Raw genomic sequence first — 16,427 nt, 5'->3', positions numbered from 1 at the left:
GAACAGTTCCCGAGATGAATTCTGCTCCTGACAAGAGCCAGTCATAATCTTTATCTGTACTTTCCACACCTCAGAGGCTGCAAGACCACAGGGGAATCCAGGCTGCAGCAGAACCCTTCATCTACTCTGGAAGGCACACACTGTCCCACCACAGGCTTGTTTCCATGGCCCAGAACCACCACCACCCAAGTCCAGCCAGGCAGCCAAGGTCGAACCAAGGGGATAGTCCATTTGGACAGAAAGGCTTTGCCGGCCTGTCTTCTAAGATCACGGACCTCCTTGGCAGCTGATGTCTCCGTGGAAGTCAGTCAGTCTCCCTTTGGCTTAAGGGTCTAAGGGTCTACCATTTCTCCTTGTTCGAGCAAGAGGAATCTTGAGAGCAAACCGGCGACTTGAAGCAAATGATAATTAGGAACAGCTGACAGGCACTGCGTGCTAAGCGATTCTAACCTAATTCGCCTCACTTACTTACTACTCTACCTTGGAGCTGATCCCATCAGCTTTATTTTACAGAGGAAACAGAACACCTGAGGAGTCAAGCAAGCTTCCAGAGGCCACCCAGCCAGGAGAGAGGACAAGGCTGTAATGTGAACTCAACCCACTCCAGAAGGCAAGCTCCTTAAACTAGCCAGCAATACAGAAATACATCGTAAATGACTACCTTTAAGAGGGTTAGCGAGACAAGTCTCTCCTTGATATTCAGGGATAGAGAGGGTCTTGGAGCTGTTGTATAGCCACTTAGCTTCTAGAGACAGAAACACGTTGTCTCTGATGTAATCATTTCAGAGTATGAGAAAGGCCACGTGCCTGAAAAATGTTAGTTGTAGATTTGGGGATAGGGACTGTGGGGTGGGTGCGGCATGAGCCCCTCTCCCTGAAGGTCTCCTCAGAGCCTCCGGCATCCCTGCTTTAGAGACGCGAGCCACACAAAGGACCACTAGGGTAGGAAGTAACCTAGAAAACCGTTAGGCTACAAAATGCAAAAAATCAATTACAGGGGATTAGGAAGGCGGCTCGGTGGGTACAAGTGCTCACTGTGCAAACAGGAGCACCTGAGCTCGAATTCCCAGCGGCCACGTCAAAGCCGGCCACGGGTAAGAGTGCCCACAAGCCTGCTGTTGGTGGGGAGAGAGATATGGATCCCACAAGCTCAGTGTCCAGGGAGTCTAATAGAAATGCCCAGTCTCAGGTTCATCGAGGGACCCTGCCTGTCCCTCTGTAGACCAGGCTGGCCTGGAACTCAGAGATCCGCCTGCCTCTGTCTCCCGAGTGCTGGGATTAAAGGGGTGCGCCCAACACTGCCTGGCTGAGATGCTGTCTTAAGGGAATAAAGGAGAAAGAATGATAGACAGCTGTGTTGTCTTCTGGCCTCCACAAGTGTCCACCTAAATACACATGCATGCATACACACACACACACACACAAACACACACACAGCCAAACACTAAACCACTTGCCTAGGTGGGCATGGTGAATGAAGCCTATCATCAAGGAGATCAGGAGTTCAAGGCCACCCTCGGCTATGTAGTCAGTTCGAAGCCAACCTGAGCTCCCGGAGACCCTGTCTAAAAGATGAGGCCGTATTACTCGATATTATTGAATTACATGAGGTAGCTGGAGTTGTCAAGGTCTTAAAGACAAGAGAGCAGTTATCAGGGGCTAAAGTGGGTGGGGAAGGGGGAGTTCACGTTTGGGGTAGAGAGGTCTCTCCTGGCTCCATTTCAGATAACATCTGTCTTGCTGTGTCTGGTTCCTTTACCCATTCATGAAATTCTAAAAACTGATATTGCCTCTGAGGTTCAGGTTAGGCAGTTAGCCCAAGGTTACTCAGCAAGAAGAAAAAAGACTGGAAAGATGGCTCAGTGGTTAAGGACACATACCACTCTTGGAGGGAACCGGTCAGGTCTCAGCACCCACACATGGCGGCTCACATCACCTTAACACTAGCTCTACGGGGGATACCGTGCCAGCACTACCCATCCACACATACACATACAAATAACTTAAAAACAAGAAGAACTTTTTTGTTGTTGTTTTGGGTGTTTGTTTGTTTTCGAGACAGGGTTTCTCTGTGTAGCCCTGGGTGCCCTGGAACTCACTCTGTTAAACCAGGATGACCTCGAACTCAGAGATCCACCTGTCTCTATCAGGTGCTGGGATTAAAGGTATGTGCCACCACTGCCCGGTCCAGCAAAATTATTTTTTTTTAATTAATTTATTTATTACATGTAATGCACTGTAGTTGTCTTCAGATGCACCAGAAGAGGGCATCAGATCTCATTACGGGTGGTTGTGAGCCACCATGTGGTTGCTGGGATTTGAACTTCGGACCTTCGGAAGAGCAGTCAGGTGCTCTTACCCACTGAGCCATCTCACCAGCCCGCAAAATTATTTTTAAAGAGCAGATGAAGCTGAAACCTAGTTCTGTGCTGGAGGCTGCCACTCTCAGCAAGGTAGCTTGGCTCCCAGGAAAAGCCTGGGCTCCACACACTATGGAGTAATCCTGCCCTGCCCTGCCCTGCCCTGCCCTGCTTAGGGACTGCTGCATCCTCACCCTGGTGGGGCTGTCATCCCCTCCCAAAGTGTCAACGACAGGGTATGCTTTCCCTCCCCTGTTAAGAACACACTGCTCCAGTCTCCACAACAAGAAAAGCAATGTCTCATGTACAGTCGAGAGAGCCTCTGATGTCATCACGGTCCCTCTTGCTTCCTGCAGGCAGTAACGGGGGCTCCCCAATTCCCTTCAAAGACCACACGCCACATCTCAGGAAATCTCTATCAGGCAAATTACAGTCCCCACGGAAGACATGGGGGGACTCAGCCGCAAAGAGAGGAGCTACTGTCACCTCCTCTGGCCATAGAGAAGGCACCAAGCTAGCAGGTGCCGAGATTGAGAGGGGTACAGGAAAGAGAAGGACGGAAGGGTACACTAGAAAGCTGATGCCGGTCGAAAAGCCAGGGAAAGGGAAGCAGGAGGGATACTTGGGACAGTAGCTCAGCAGAGATCACTGGGAACCGAAATAGCAGCCTAAGGTCACCCTGCAGAAGAGACAGGGCAGGGCAGGAGTAGGAAGACAACACCAGCTTCTTCCTTGGAAGTTATACAGAATACTCCCTTTGCTCTGGTGAGCTGGCCGGTGGCTCTCAAGGGTGCCTTTGCCCTCGAATCTCGCCATTGATTGAAAAAAAAAAATGTGTTTGGAAGTACACGTGTGTGTGTGTGTGTGTGTGTGTGTGTGTGTGTGTGCACACACCCCTGTATATAGGCTGGACAAAGACCCCGGTACTACTAATCCTCAGCTACACTGTCCACCTTATTTTAAGACAGGGTATTATTTATGTATTTATTTTTGGTTTCTCTGTATAGCCTCAGATACCCTGGAACTCACTTTGCAGACCAGGCTGGCCTTGAACTCACATAGATCCACCTGCCTCTGCCTCCAGGATACTGGGATTAAAAGTGTGCACCACCACCACCTGGCAGATAGGGTATTATTATTTAATATTTAAAAATTTTTTTTTTTTTGGTTTTTCGAGACAGGGTTTCTCTGTATAGCCCTGGCTGTCCTGGAACTCACTTTGTAGACCAGGCTGGCCCTGAACTCAGAAATCCGCCTGCCTCTGCCTCCCGAGTGCTGGGATTAAAGGCGTGCGCCACCACGCCCGGCTCTAAAATTTTTTTTGGCTGGGTAGAAATGATGTACAACTTTCATTCTAGCACTTGGGAGGCAGAGGCAGGTGGATCTCGAAGTTGGAGGCCAACCTGGTCTACAGAGTGAGTTCCAGGGCTACACAGAGAAACCCTGTCTCGAAAAACAAACAACCACCAACAAAGAAAGAAATAAAAACCAGAAGATTTTTTAAAAAATTGATATGGATGTGTCTGAGAGTATACGCCATGAGTTCAGGGCCTGTGGAAGCCAGAAGGGGCATTGGCTCCTGTGGACGGGGTAGTTACAGGATTCTATGAGCTGCCCCAGGTGGGTGCTGGGAACCAAACTCTGGTTCTCTAGAAGAGCAATAGGTGCTATGCTTCACTGACCCATCTCTCCAGCCCCCTATTTATTATTATTGTTTATTATTATTATTATTATTCCATATGTGCATGGTGTGGGGCGTGCCGCAGCACAGACATGGAGGTCAGAATATAACTTTATGGAGACAGTTTTCTCCTTTTCTATTAATCTGGGTTCTGGGTCATCACGCTTGCATCTTTGAGCAGCAAGCCCCTTCTCCTGCCGAGCCATCACGCCAGACCAATCACGCCAGACCAAAACAGGGTTTCTCCTTGGCCTAGAGCTCACAGGTTAGGTATTTATCTATCACCAATCTTTGTAGTTATTCCCACTGTTGGGGCTGTTACACACCTAGGGTGGTTTCCATTGTTGTTTCTAAACAAGGGCTCTTTGGCTAGAACTCAGGTAAAGTGTGTTCCACCAAACCATCTCCCCAGCTCTTGAGAAAGGATTTTTGCATATATAAGTTAAAGAATGACTTTATGACTAATGACTTTAATTAGTTAAAGGACTTTAACTAATGAAATTCAAAATGACTTCCTGCTGCAAGGGTTCTTACAAGAGACACAACAAACCACACATACGGGAGGAGATAGCCATATGAGGACAGAGGCCTATGAGCCAGGGCCTCTTGGAGCCATTGGCAGCTCAGAGAGGCAAGTTCTACCCTACTAAGGTCCTGGAGGAGACACGGGCCTGCTGTGACTCTGACTTCAAACTTGTGGTTCCTGAACAGAAATCTGTTTATTTGTTTGTTTGTTTTTGAGACAGAGTTTCTCTGTGTAGCCTTGGTGGTCCTGGAACTCAGTTTGTAGACCAGGCTGGCCTCGAACTCTCAATGATCAGCCTGCCTCACCCTCCCAAGTGCATGGAGGCCTGCGCCACCACCGCTGGCTGTGTGCAATTTAACACACAGGTCAATAGATGATTGTGAGCGAACGTTCCTGTTATCAGTATGGATACTGAGGCTAGAACACACAAAAGGCACATAGGGACACAGCAGCCAGGAGAACCAAAATCTGTTGTTTTTTAAGGATTCAAACTGTTGATCCTTTGGTACAGCTGCCACAGGAACCAACACAGCATCCCAATAGGACCTGAACCCCAAGCAAGGTGCTCCCTTCTGGGTCTCTCCTCAGTTCCCCACTCCCAGTACTCCCTACCCTCCTCCTCCTCCAGTTCTCTGAAAATGGAATTAATTTTCCCCTCCGGAGTGGAGCTCCTGGTTGTAGCTGCCACATCCATCAGCGGTGTGCCACATATGGAGCACAGCCAGCACCTTCCCAAGCACCTTCTCCAGCAGCAGCCTGACCCTCACCCATCCTCAAAGCCTTGAGGGTTTGCATGCATATTCAACCGGAAGGGGAACTTTCTTAGGCCCCAGGGACGGCCCTGGCCCTGGGGGGAGAGCAAAGTGAGCTGTATTCTGGCGCACCCCACAGAAAGTCACACACGGTGTTTGGGTGCAAAGAGAGCTCAGGGAGGTTCCCGGTTGATGGTTTTTTTCCACCTTGAAAATGGCAGCGTTTCTGTTATGATGGCTGGGGAATTCCACCAGCCACTTCAATGACCATTCAGTCTGATCACTGAACAGCAGGACTGAGCAGAGATCTGCAGTGAGCGCCCATTCCAGATAAAGCTGGTGTTTTTCTCACTGCCAAAACAAGCCAGGCTCCTGCTGTCCTCCAGGCTAGTCATTCATTACTGTAACACGTGCCCTGTTCAGACCTCTCTCCTTGCCCATCCTCCAGGGGCACTCGCCTTCGGACCAGCCCTACTATCAGACCTCTTGGGAAGCACTGGTTCCCTGACGAGCCACGGAAGCTTTCTTAAGGTCCCATCTAAATGAGACATTTGCTGGGGCTCTGGACCCACAGAGGTGAACTGGGGAACTGCTCCAAACAACAGTAATTTTGAAAAGAGCAGCCAAAGGGAGAATTGCTTCATACATTGTACATTCACTTCCCTCTCCTACTGTGCAGTTGAAGAAAAACACAGAAACGCAGGAAGCAAACCCTCTGCAACCAGAACCACTCAGGATCCTCTATTTGTAGACCCCAGTCCCTCCTGCACCCATCCCCAGAAGCCTGTAGTCTCCTTACCTGCCTTGTTCTTAGCATAGCCTCTAGTTCTGGTGGGACCTTAGTGAGCATCAGTTCCGATGCAGCTGAGCAGAGAAGGGATGGAACCCGCAGCAGATTTTTGTGTCAGCAGGGCAAGTTTGTAGGAGAAAGTCCCTATGGTAGAATTCTACAGCCAAGCACCAGCACTGCTGGGAACCTGTGGTGTCAGGAATGAGAACAGAGACTATGTCCTTACTTTGCAAGTCCCTTTGGAGGGAGTGAGCCACTCCTGACTGGGGAATCTCAACCTCAATCTCTCTCTCAACTCCCCCCCCCCACTCATCCCATATACACCGAAGACTGTGTCCCAAGTCTTAGAGAGCATTTGGGGGGGGTCTTTAAGTCCTGCTGCTTCAAGCTCCACTGACTGGTGAGGCTGCAAGCTGGCAGGTCCCTGCTCCTGGCAGAGCCTAAACCCAATGGGCTGCTCAGAGGACCCCACATTCCATCTGCAAACTGGAGGGATTTTTAAGGGAGCTAGATGAGGCCCCGGTATGTGGACGCTTCACACCCTGACATTGCAAAGCCTATCCCCAGCCTCTACTCCCACCCCAGAGTACCCATGACCTCTTCTGCCATTAGTCCCCATCCTGGGTTCTGGAGTCTCTACCTGTCCGCCAGGAAAGTGGACGGCCACCTTAGAAGTACCCCTATCCCGGGACCTACATAAGGTCATGTTGGTCTCCCTATCTCTTAAGGATGAGGTGCAGAGGAGGAAGTATAAATAAGAACAGGAAACTAAACTTTAAAAAAAAAAAAAAAAGAAGCCCCATTCAGGCTGATTTACCGGCAAGAGTATTTTTTTTTTAAAAGTCCGGAAATGCAAAGCTGGAGGCGGTTTTGCCGCCGTAACCCTGGCTCAGCCACAGATCTGTAGTGATCTAGCCCTCGCCTGGGTCCAAAACTCTGCGGCAAGCTGCACAGGCAGTGGGGAGAGAGAGAGAGAAGGAGGGCCCAGAAACGTCAGTGTCTGCTCCTAGCCAGTCCTGACCCTTCCTGAAGAGGCTGAGAGGACCGCAGGGCCAGGGTGCAGAGGATCTTGACGCTCCCCTGTCCCCACGCCTGGACTGCCAAACCCGGAGATCCTGCTCCAGCTCAGCCTCAGCGGACTACGCTTAGAACATAACACGGACCTCACTGCCCGCTGGAGAGCCCCTGTCCGGAGATCGGGGCGCACAGAGACAGGTGTAAGAGAGATGCTGGTACAGGGGACATCCTAAACCCCAGGATAGCTCAGGCCTGGGTCCCCGCAGACCGGCTTGGAGGGATCCACTGTCCCCTTGCCAGACGCCAGGAGGCGCCCAAAGTCACCGCGCACTGGCTGTGCCTGCTGGGAGCATGTGAGAGAACGCCCCGAACCCCTTCGCCACCTTCCGATCCCGTCTTCTCCTCACTTCTGCGCTAAATCCCATGGAGAGCACTTACCGGTCCAGCAGCTGGGCCCGCGGAGCTGGCAGCCCCAAGGCTAGGCGCCAGTGAGCCAGAGGCGGGGCGCGCAGCGGGACAGCCCGCCTACTGACAGTCCGCACACTCCACTTCCCACTTTGTTTCCTTTCTACAGATAACAGGAAAAACAACTGGTCCTCTGCGCCTCTCCAGCCCCGCCCCAGGCCCAGCGGGCCCTGAGGGTAGCACCAGCAGGTGCCTTCGAACCCCAGCTCTGTTAAAAAACAAAGTCTTCTCTTGATGCAAAGGCACACTGCCAAATAAAGGTCTGGAGAGCCCTGAGCATCACCACAGTCACTCAGAAAACAACAAAGCAAAACCAAAACCTAGACAAGCTAAGAGTACGACAGGGTGAATAGCTACTGTCTTAGGCACTCTAGAGGCCAGTGTAGAAGATTGACAGAGACAGCCTACAAGTCTCAAAGGTCCTTTAAAAACATTAGCCAGGCATGGTTGCTCTAGCTTTGAATCTCAGCACTTGGGCAGAGGCTCGTAGGTCTCTGAGTTCAAAGCCAGCCTGGTCTACAGAGTGAGTTCTAGGACAGCCAGGGCTACACAGAGAAACCCTGTCTCAAAAAAATAAAAACCAACCAACCAACCAAACAAACAAACAAGAACATCTAGTGGTTGGCTGGGTGTAGTGGAACAGTCTTTAATCCCAGCACTAGGGAGACAGAGAGCCAAGCAGATCTCTGTGAGTTTGAGGCATCCTGTTCTACAGAGTGACTTCCAGACCATCCAGGGCTACATAGTGAGCCAATGAACAAACAAATGGAGTGGACAATGGAGGCGAGGCTTCCCTGTAATCACCAGGGCTTCCTACCTTTCTCAATCACCTGGGGAGGGGGAGGCTGGCTCAACTCACTTGATCTAACCCAGGCCGGGAACTAAAGCACTTTAAAACAAAAAAAGAAAAACCAAAAAACCTCACTATGTATTCCTTGAACTCATTATGTAGACCAGGCTGGCCTCGAACTCAGAGATCCACCTGTGTCTAGCTTTCAAATGATGTGTTTAAAGGCCAGAGCCGCCATGCCCAGAGAAAGCTCTTGCTATTATCATTATTTTGGCCTTCAACATGCTTAAGAATCAGCTCCACCACGAAGCAAGCCCACTCCCATGATGTAGCTATCATTGTTCCTATGAACAAATAGGACCGCCAGCCTGAGTCTCAGAGGGTATTTGGGAATGGGCTTTTTCTAGAGCTTTCTAGAAAGGTCCACAAGACACAGTGTGATATGGCTGGAGGCTGGCAGGTCCTTGCTCCCAGCCTCTCTTGAGACTGAAGGGTCAGGACCAGGACCATCAGAAACTACTCCATTTCTGTCTAGGGAGGAAAGAGGACTTGGTGCAAGTTATTGTATGGGCCCAGCTGTCTCAGATGGAGGCTGCAGGCTCTAGACATAACTGGAGACTCTAAAGGAGTTGAGTGGAGGGACAGGTCCCATTCAGGGAACTGTCTGGTCTATTCCAAGATGTCCTTCTCACTAGGACATCCAGGCTCACAGCCTGACTTTCACCCTATGGGATCTGATGATGTCAGAGGTTTCTATCCCAGCCAAGGAGAAGAACCTGGCAAAGCCACGGGAAAAGAACACTGCAGGGAATGTGCTGGCCAAGACCACAGACTGTGCCAGCACCAGTCCTGGGGCTGCTTTTGGCTAGGCTGCCATTTAAACACTGCTCCTGATAGAACTCTTCATGAGACAGTCAGATGAGGGATACATTTTTGCTCCTTCCAAAATGCCTTCCTGGGAGCTGGGGATGTGGCTTGCCCGGCATGCACAAAGTCCTGGGTTCAATCCCAGCTCCGTAAACTGAACACTGTGGCAGGTGCCTATCTTCCTAGCACTCAGGAGGCAGAGACAGGAGGATCAGAAGTACAAAGCCATCCTCAGCTGTAGAGCAAGTTCAAGTTTAAGGCCAGCGTGGGCTCCATGAGAACCTGAATCTTAGGGTTACTGCTGATGTAATGAAACACCACGACCAAAGGCTTTTAATATGGCTTACACTTCCACATCACTGTTCATCACCGAGGGAAGCCTGGACAGACACTTAAAGCAGGACAGGAGTCTGGAGGCAGACAACTGATGCCAATGCCTTGGAGGGGCGCTGCTTACTGGCTTGTATGACCTATTTAATCCCCAGCCTTCAGTTGGCTCTTGAGGCTGCACTTCACCAATGGCCTCTCTTGGCCTCTCACAGTGCCAAGCCTCAGCTGCTCTCCACGACCCCTTCATGCCTTCAAAACCAGTACCACCCGGGTGACTCTCACACGACCAAGTTTGGCTGCCAGTACAAGGTATAACCTTGGTTGCCTCTGAACCACAGCTTCTCTATGCTCTCAGGAAACGGTTCCTGGAAGATTTCATCCCAATGATGCTGGCCTCTTCTTAATCATGCTAATTTCTTAGCTCCAGCTGACCGGCATCATTTGTCCCAGGAACACAAAGGTTTCACTTCAGCGCTGCTAGTTTCTCCTTAACCACAGCTGACTCTTCAGCCCCAGTTAGGCGGAAGAACAGAATCTTAATTGAAAACACCAAAGAGCCCCGATAGAGCCTTTAAACTTTCCTCTGAAATCCCACAAGCCAGCCAGGCCTCCATCGTCGGCACTGCTCTCAACATTCTCAATTGCCATGGGTCCACAGGGCTCTCAGCGAAGTCTTCCACAATCCTCCCCAAAGCACGGTCAGGTCTGTCAATGCAACGCCCCACTATCCTGGTACCAACTAACCTTAGTCAGGGTCACTATTGCTATGACGAAATATCAGGACCAAAGCGACTTAAAGAGGAAAGGGTTGCAGAGGCAGGTGGATTTCTGAGTTTGAGGCCAGCCTGGTCTACAGAGTGAGTTCTAGGACAGCCAGAGCCACACAGAGAAACCCTGTCTCGAAAAACCAAAAGAAAAAAAACAAAAGAGGAAAGGGTTGGTTTGGCTTACACTTCTACATCACTGTTCATCTTCATAGGAAGTCAGGACAGACACTCACACGGGGCAGGAGTTGATGCAGAGACCTCGGAGGGATGCTGCTGACTGGCTTGCTGGGCCTGCTTTCTTAGAGAAGCCAGAACCACCAGCTCAAGATAGGCCACACCCACAATGGGCTGGGCACTCCCACACCAATCACTAATTGAGAAAATGCCCCACAGGCTTGCCTAGAGTCAGATTTCATAAAGGCATTTTCTCAGTTGAGGCTCCCTCTTCTCTGATGGCACTAGCTTGTGTCAAATTGACATAAAACTAACCAGAACACCTTGTTTCAAAAAACAAAAAACAAAAAACAAAAAACAAAAAAACCCAAAAAGCCACAAACAAACAAAAAGCTGGCTAGGAACTGGAGTGGATGAAAGTGTTTGTTACCAACCCTGAAGATCTGAGTCCAATCCCCCAAACTCTCATGGTGGAGAGAACTGACTCCCCAAAGCTGTCCTCTGAACTTCACGTTTGTATCATCATCACCATCATCTCACACACACGTATAAACTCACACACGTGTACAAACAAACATACTAAAACCATTTCGAATGGGTACGCAAGGGTGACAATGATCTAATTTATGCCTTTACCGTACAAGATGCTGCCGCGCGCCAGTCCTGTGCTTTAACATTGTCCTCTTTGATCCCCACAGCAGCCCAGGACGATCAGCTTCATCATTAAGTCTCATCATTAAAAGGGACACTCGGTCACTTTAAGGAGCCACGGTCAACAAGCAGCCAACTTTCCCCAGCTCCTCCAGCCTGCTACCTTGCTTTGCTGTCCCTGTGAGTCTCTTTGCCTAAGAAAATTCCACCTTCCTAAAAACCCAAGTACGAGCCTAACCACAGGAACTTAGGGTATCCCTCCTTTTCACTCGGAGTACCCCCCCAAAAAAAACCAAACTAAATCTGACATTTGAGTAGAGCCGTCCTCATTCCTCAAGTTCCTGATAGCATGGCCTCCTGCCTTCTTCCCCTCTCTGGTTTCTGATCTCTCTCTCTATTTTTAACTGTTGTCATGTGTGTGGTAGAGGAAGCTACTTCAGGTTCCCTTTGAACTGTAAATAAAACGAACTGCTCATGGCGGGTCATCTGAAGCAACCCAAAAAGGACTTGCCATAGCAAAGCCACACTAGGAGCTCACGTGGAGCTTCTTTCTGGAGCTGGATACCACCGGAAGCACTCTGGCCCCATTTGATGGGAGCGGAAAGAAGTCCTAGTCTGGAAGGGTGGGGGCTGCCCTGTGGAGAGCCTGCTGGCAAAGGCCTGCACCCTTGGTTCCCAAGAGCCTTCTCCTGCAGAACTTCCCCTCTGCAGACAGCCAACTTCCGTAGCATCTCTAGGGTGCAGCAAACAGCAAGTATCTTTGTTCTGCTCAACGGCCGGCGGCTTCACCATGGACACCCACACATGCCCACAGGCAGGGTTACCTCAGGGCAGCTACTATGAGCTCCCGTTCTTCCAGGCAGGGCAGAAACTACCCAGTGTCCCTACCCTGTGAGCAAGAAAAGCATGGGCAAGCATAGCTGCATTTTGGTCCAGAGCAAGAACCTCCTGTAAAGCCAAATGCAGTTGTGGCGCTGTGCAACTTCAGGCAAGTGACTTATCCTCCCTGTGCTTTGGTCTTCCTTTCTGTTATTTGGCAATGCTAATGATACGGTTTTACTTTTAGAATACTCCATAGGATTTTTTTTTTCAGTATATATAGCTCTGGCTGTCCTGGAACTCACTTTGTAGACCAGGCTGGCCTCAAACTCAGAAATTCACCTGCCTCTGCCTCCTGAGTACTGGGATTAAAGGCGTGCGCCATCACCACCAGGCAGGATTAAATTAATATGTATAGAATACTTATATTGTAGGTTGGGGAGATGGCTCAGTGATGCACGAGGATCTGAGTTCGAATCCCAAGAACCCACATAAAAATCAGACAACGGAGCGCACATCTGTAACCTCCGTGTTCACGAGATGAGATGGGAGGTAGATACGGGAGAATTTCAAATGCTCATGGGTCAACTAGCCTGGGCGACACCGCAGTGAACAAGAGACTGTCTCTAAACAAGATGAAAGATACTGGCAGACATCTGCAGTTGTCCTCTGACCTCCTCATGTGTGACATGGCATGTGTGTGCCCCCGACAGACACAAACATTTAAGAACACCCTCTGTGAGGCAGAGTGAACCCCCGGGAAATGATTGATTTTGAGTAATTATTACCTTAGCTATTCTAGAACAATCTTTGGACATTGCAGGGTTGGACAGCTCTGCTCTCCAGTGGTTCTTTTTCTTGACACATCATCTGTTCGGCAGGTTTTAAGCAAAATAGCAACAAAGCCTGGTTGTCTAGGCCTACCATAGTAGCTCCTTAAGAGGCTGAGGCAGGAGGATTACAAGCTCAAGACCTGTTTGGGCTACAGAGTGAGCTCAAGGGCAGCTTGGGCAATTTAGGCAGAGTGACATTGTCTCAAAATATGAAATAAAAAAGGGTGGGGGTGGGGACAGAGCTGATGGTCGACCCCTTGCCTAACACACTCGGCCCCACCCCCACCACAGTTCTCACTATGGTAAAAACAAAATGAAAAGATCTACACACACTCTGAAATCCCAGGCCACCGGGGAGTGGCCACCATTTGCCACTCTGTGGCCACGGGGAAGTCTTTCAGCCTTAGTTTCCCCATCTACCCCTTGAAGACCAAAGTTGTGCTAGGGTTGGGCAAGCACCGGCTAACTCCTGCCCTGCCCTTGGCACTGAGGCCAGGCACCAGCAGTTAGTTTTGAAAAACCTTGTTACAGTTTCCTTTGTCCAGGAATTGGGGCACACACACTTGGGGTGGGGTGAGAGACTAATGCAGAGCTCCAGAATCAGAGCCTGGCCTCCCCACACCCTAGGGCTCACCCCCCCTCCCCCACTCCCACCCCCACCCCCCACCCCAGGTGTTTAATGCTGATGCCTTTGGCCACTCTGTAGCTGTGTTGGGCTGCATGCTAAGAGAAAAAAAGAAACCATGAAGACCAAAATGATAAAGTATCTAGCTCTGTAGGCTGAGGAGCCCAGAGGGCCCTCTGAGGTCACTCTGAGGTAAGGACTTTAAAAAAACAAAATAGTAACAACAAAAAAGGTTACTCTTTCTTTCTTTCTTTCTTTCTTTCTTTCTTTCTTTCTTTCTTTCTTTCTTTCTTTCTTTCTTTCTTTCTTTCTTTCTTTCTTTCTTTCTTTCTTTCTTTCTTTGTTTTCCTACACAGAGACAGGGTTTCTCTGTGTAGCCCTGGCCGTCCTGGAACTCACTCTGTAGACCAGGCTGGCCTCAAACTCAGAAATCCGCCTGCCTCTGCCTCCCAAGTGCTGGGATCAAAGGTGTGCGCCACCACACCCAGCTCTTTCTTTCTTTCTTTCTTTCTTTCTTTCTTTCTTTCTTTCTTTCTTTCTTTCTTTCTTCCTTCCTTCCTTCCTTCCTTCCTTCCTTCCTTCCTTCCTTCCTTCCTCTCTCTCTCTCTCTCTCTCTCTCTCTCTCTCTTTCTTTCTTTCTTTCTTTCTTAATTCTTACTTTGTAGTTCAGACTGGCTTTGAGCTCACAGAGATTTGCCTGCATCTGCCCTACAAGAGCTGAATTTAAAACGTGCCACTATGCCTGGCTTGCTTTTGCTCTCTCTCTCTCTCTCTTGTTGTTGTGGTATACTCTGTTTAAGACAGGGTCTCACCTGGTGTGGTGGCGCACGCCTTTAATCCCAGCACTCGGAGGCAGAGGCAGGCGGATTTTTGAGTTCGAGGCCAAACCCTGTCTCGAAAAAAACAAAACAAAACAAAAGACAGGGTTTTTTGGTTTTTTTTGTTTGTTTGTTTTTGTTTTTGTTTTTTTAGCTCTGGCCTGGAATTCACTCTGTAGACCAGGTTGTCCTCAAAATCAGAGATCCTCCTGCCTCTGCCTCCCTAGTGCGGAGATTAAAGGTGCGTGCAGTCATGCCTGGCTAGAGAAGTGTCTTGTACAAAAGAAATCTGAATAATTCGTGTGATATGTGTTGGCCTCAGAGAGCCTAACTCTGTGTGAGTGCATGCGTGTGTATGTGTGTGTGCATGTGTGTGTGTGTGTGCGCGCACACGTGCGTGCCTGCATGCTTGTGGCAGGGGTGGGGGAAGGACCTAGTGACTTCCTTATAGAAACTACAGTAGAGGCAAAATACAAAGAGCATGCAAAAGAATAATAAAAATTAGAGAAAGAAAAGAAAAAAACAGATAGAGATAAGAAAGGAAAATAAATAAAGGAAAACAGAAATAGAAATCATGGCCAGGGGCCTTGATGCTCACCTTTAATCTCAGCACTTGGGAGGCAGAGGCAGGAGGATCTCCTGGGAGGCCAGCCTCGTCTCAGAGTGAGTTCCAGGACAGCCAGGGCTACACAGAGAAACCCTGTCACAATAAACAAACAAACAAAAAAAAAACAAACTTTTTTTTTTAAGGAAAAAAAAAGGAAAGAAGGAAGAAAAGGAGTCAGGGAGGAAGAAAGGCTAAGCCCTCCTCCCCCAGGTCAGTGAATCCTCTGACAGTGCTCCTTCCAGGGCCTTGCAAGAGCCATGGCTGAAGCAATCTGGGCTCTGATTGAATTAGGTTGCCACTGGACATTCATTTGTTGGCTTCCTTATCCGACACGGTGACACACCCTGTACAGGGATGAGAGTGGAGCACTCTGTGTGTGGGCATGGCCAGATTCTTTCTTGGGGACACTCCTTCTGCATTGGCATGCCTATGTCACAGTCCCAACTCTGCTCTGTTCACTTTCAGTACCCCTGAGCCCTCCTGCCTAAGTTGATATAGCCTTTGGGTCACCTGGGAGCTGTGCTGGTTTAAATAGGAATGGCCTCCACAGACTCGCATACTTGAATGCTTGTTCATAGTTCATAGGGAGGGGCACTCTTAGGAGTTGTGGCCTCGTTGGAGGAAGTGTCTCACTGTAAAGGTGGGATTTGAGCTCTCCCTATGCTCTAGCTATGTCCAGACCCAGTCTCTCTCTGCTGCCTGCAGATCCAGATGTAGAACTCTCGGCTCCTTCTCCAGCACCACATCTGCCTGTAGGCTACCCTGCTTCCAACCATGATGACAATGGACTGAAGCTCTGAAACTGCAAGCCAGCTTCAAATTAAATGTCCTTTATAAGAAGAGCTGCCTTAGATACGGTGTCTCTTCACAGTCACAAAACCTAAACTAAGACAGAAGTTGGTACCAGGGACTAGGGTATTGCTATGATAGGTTTGACCATGCTTTTGTTAGGAGGAATGTGGATTTTGAGCCTTTGAATTCGGGAAGCAGTTGAATTTTTTTTTTTTATTTTTTATTTATTTATTTATTTATTTATTTATTTATTTTGAGACAGGGCTTCTCTGTGTAGTCCTGGAACTCACTTTGTAGACCAGGCTGGCCTCGAACTTAGAAATCTGCCTGCCACTGACTCCCAAGTGCTGGGATTAAAGGCATGTGTCACCACTGCCCGGCAGCAGTGGAATTTTTTTTTTTTTTTTTTAAAGATTTATTTATTTATTATATGTAAGTACACTGTAGTTGTCCTCAGACACTCCAGAAGAGGGCGCCAGATCTCGTTGTGGATGGTTGTGAGCCACCATGTGGTTGCTGGGATCTGAACTCTGGACCTTCGGAAGAGCAGTCGGGTGCTCTTACCCACTGAGCCATCTCACCAGCCCCCAGCAGTGGAATTTTTAAACTGGATTTAAGGGGCCATCCCAGCAGAACCATGAGAGACAGTGGTGCTGAGGGTGATTTGAACTGTAGGGCCTGGTTCAAGAGGTTTCCGAGGAGAGAAATGATAGTGTGTGGCCTAGAGCTTTTGCCCTTGTCTGAACTCTTAGGAAGAACATTT

General features: G+C 49.2%; 1 protein-coding gene across 2 annotated transcripts in view; it reads right to left on the bottom strand.

Annotated features, from left to right (window-relative positions):
* The window catches only part of Pik3cd (phosphatidylinositol-4,5-bisphosphate 3-kinase catalytic subunit delta), a 54,746-nt gene extending 44,140 nt beyond the window's left edge, over nucleotides 1–10,606 (bottom strand). The window contains exons 1-2 of one of the 2 annotated variants that reach the window (XM_085838570.1): nucleotides 7,565–7,803; nucleotides 6,119–6,296 (exon numbers count right to left, since the gene is read on the bottom strand). The gene's annotated coding sequence lies outside the window, so the exon portion shown is untranslated. Of the gene's footprint in view, nucleotides 1–6,118; nucleotides 6,297–7,564; nucleotides 7,804–10,529 lie in introns of those variants that run through there. The other variant, XM_085838571.1, reaches the window with a different exon arrangement.
* Nucleotides 10,607–16,427: the final 5,821 nt, after the last annotated feature.

Source organism: Mus caroli, unplaced genomic scaffold (genome assembly GCF_978045245.1).
Source record: "Mus caroli unplaced genomic scaffold, Mus_caroli_1 scaffold_6, whole genome shotgun sequence".
Lineage (NCBI taxonomy): Eukaryota > Metazoa > Chordata > Mammalia > Rodentia > Muridae > Mus > Mus caroli.
Note: the sequence above shows the minus strand (reverse complement) of the source record. Positions and strands in the feature narration are given on the sequence as shown.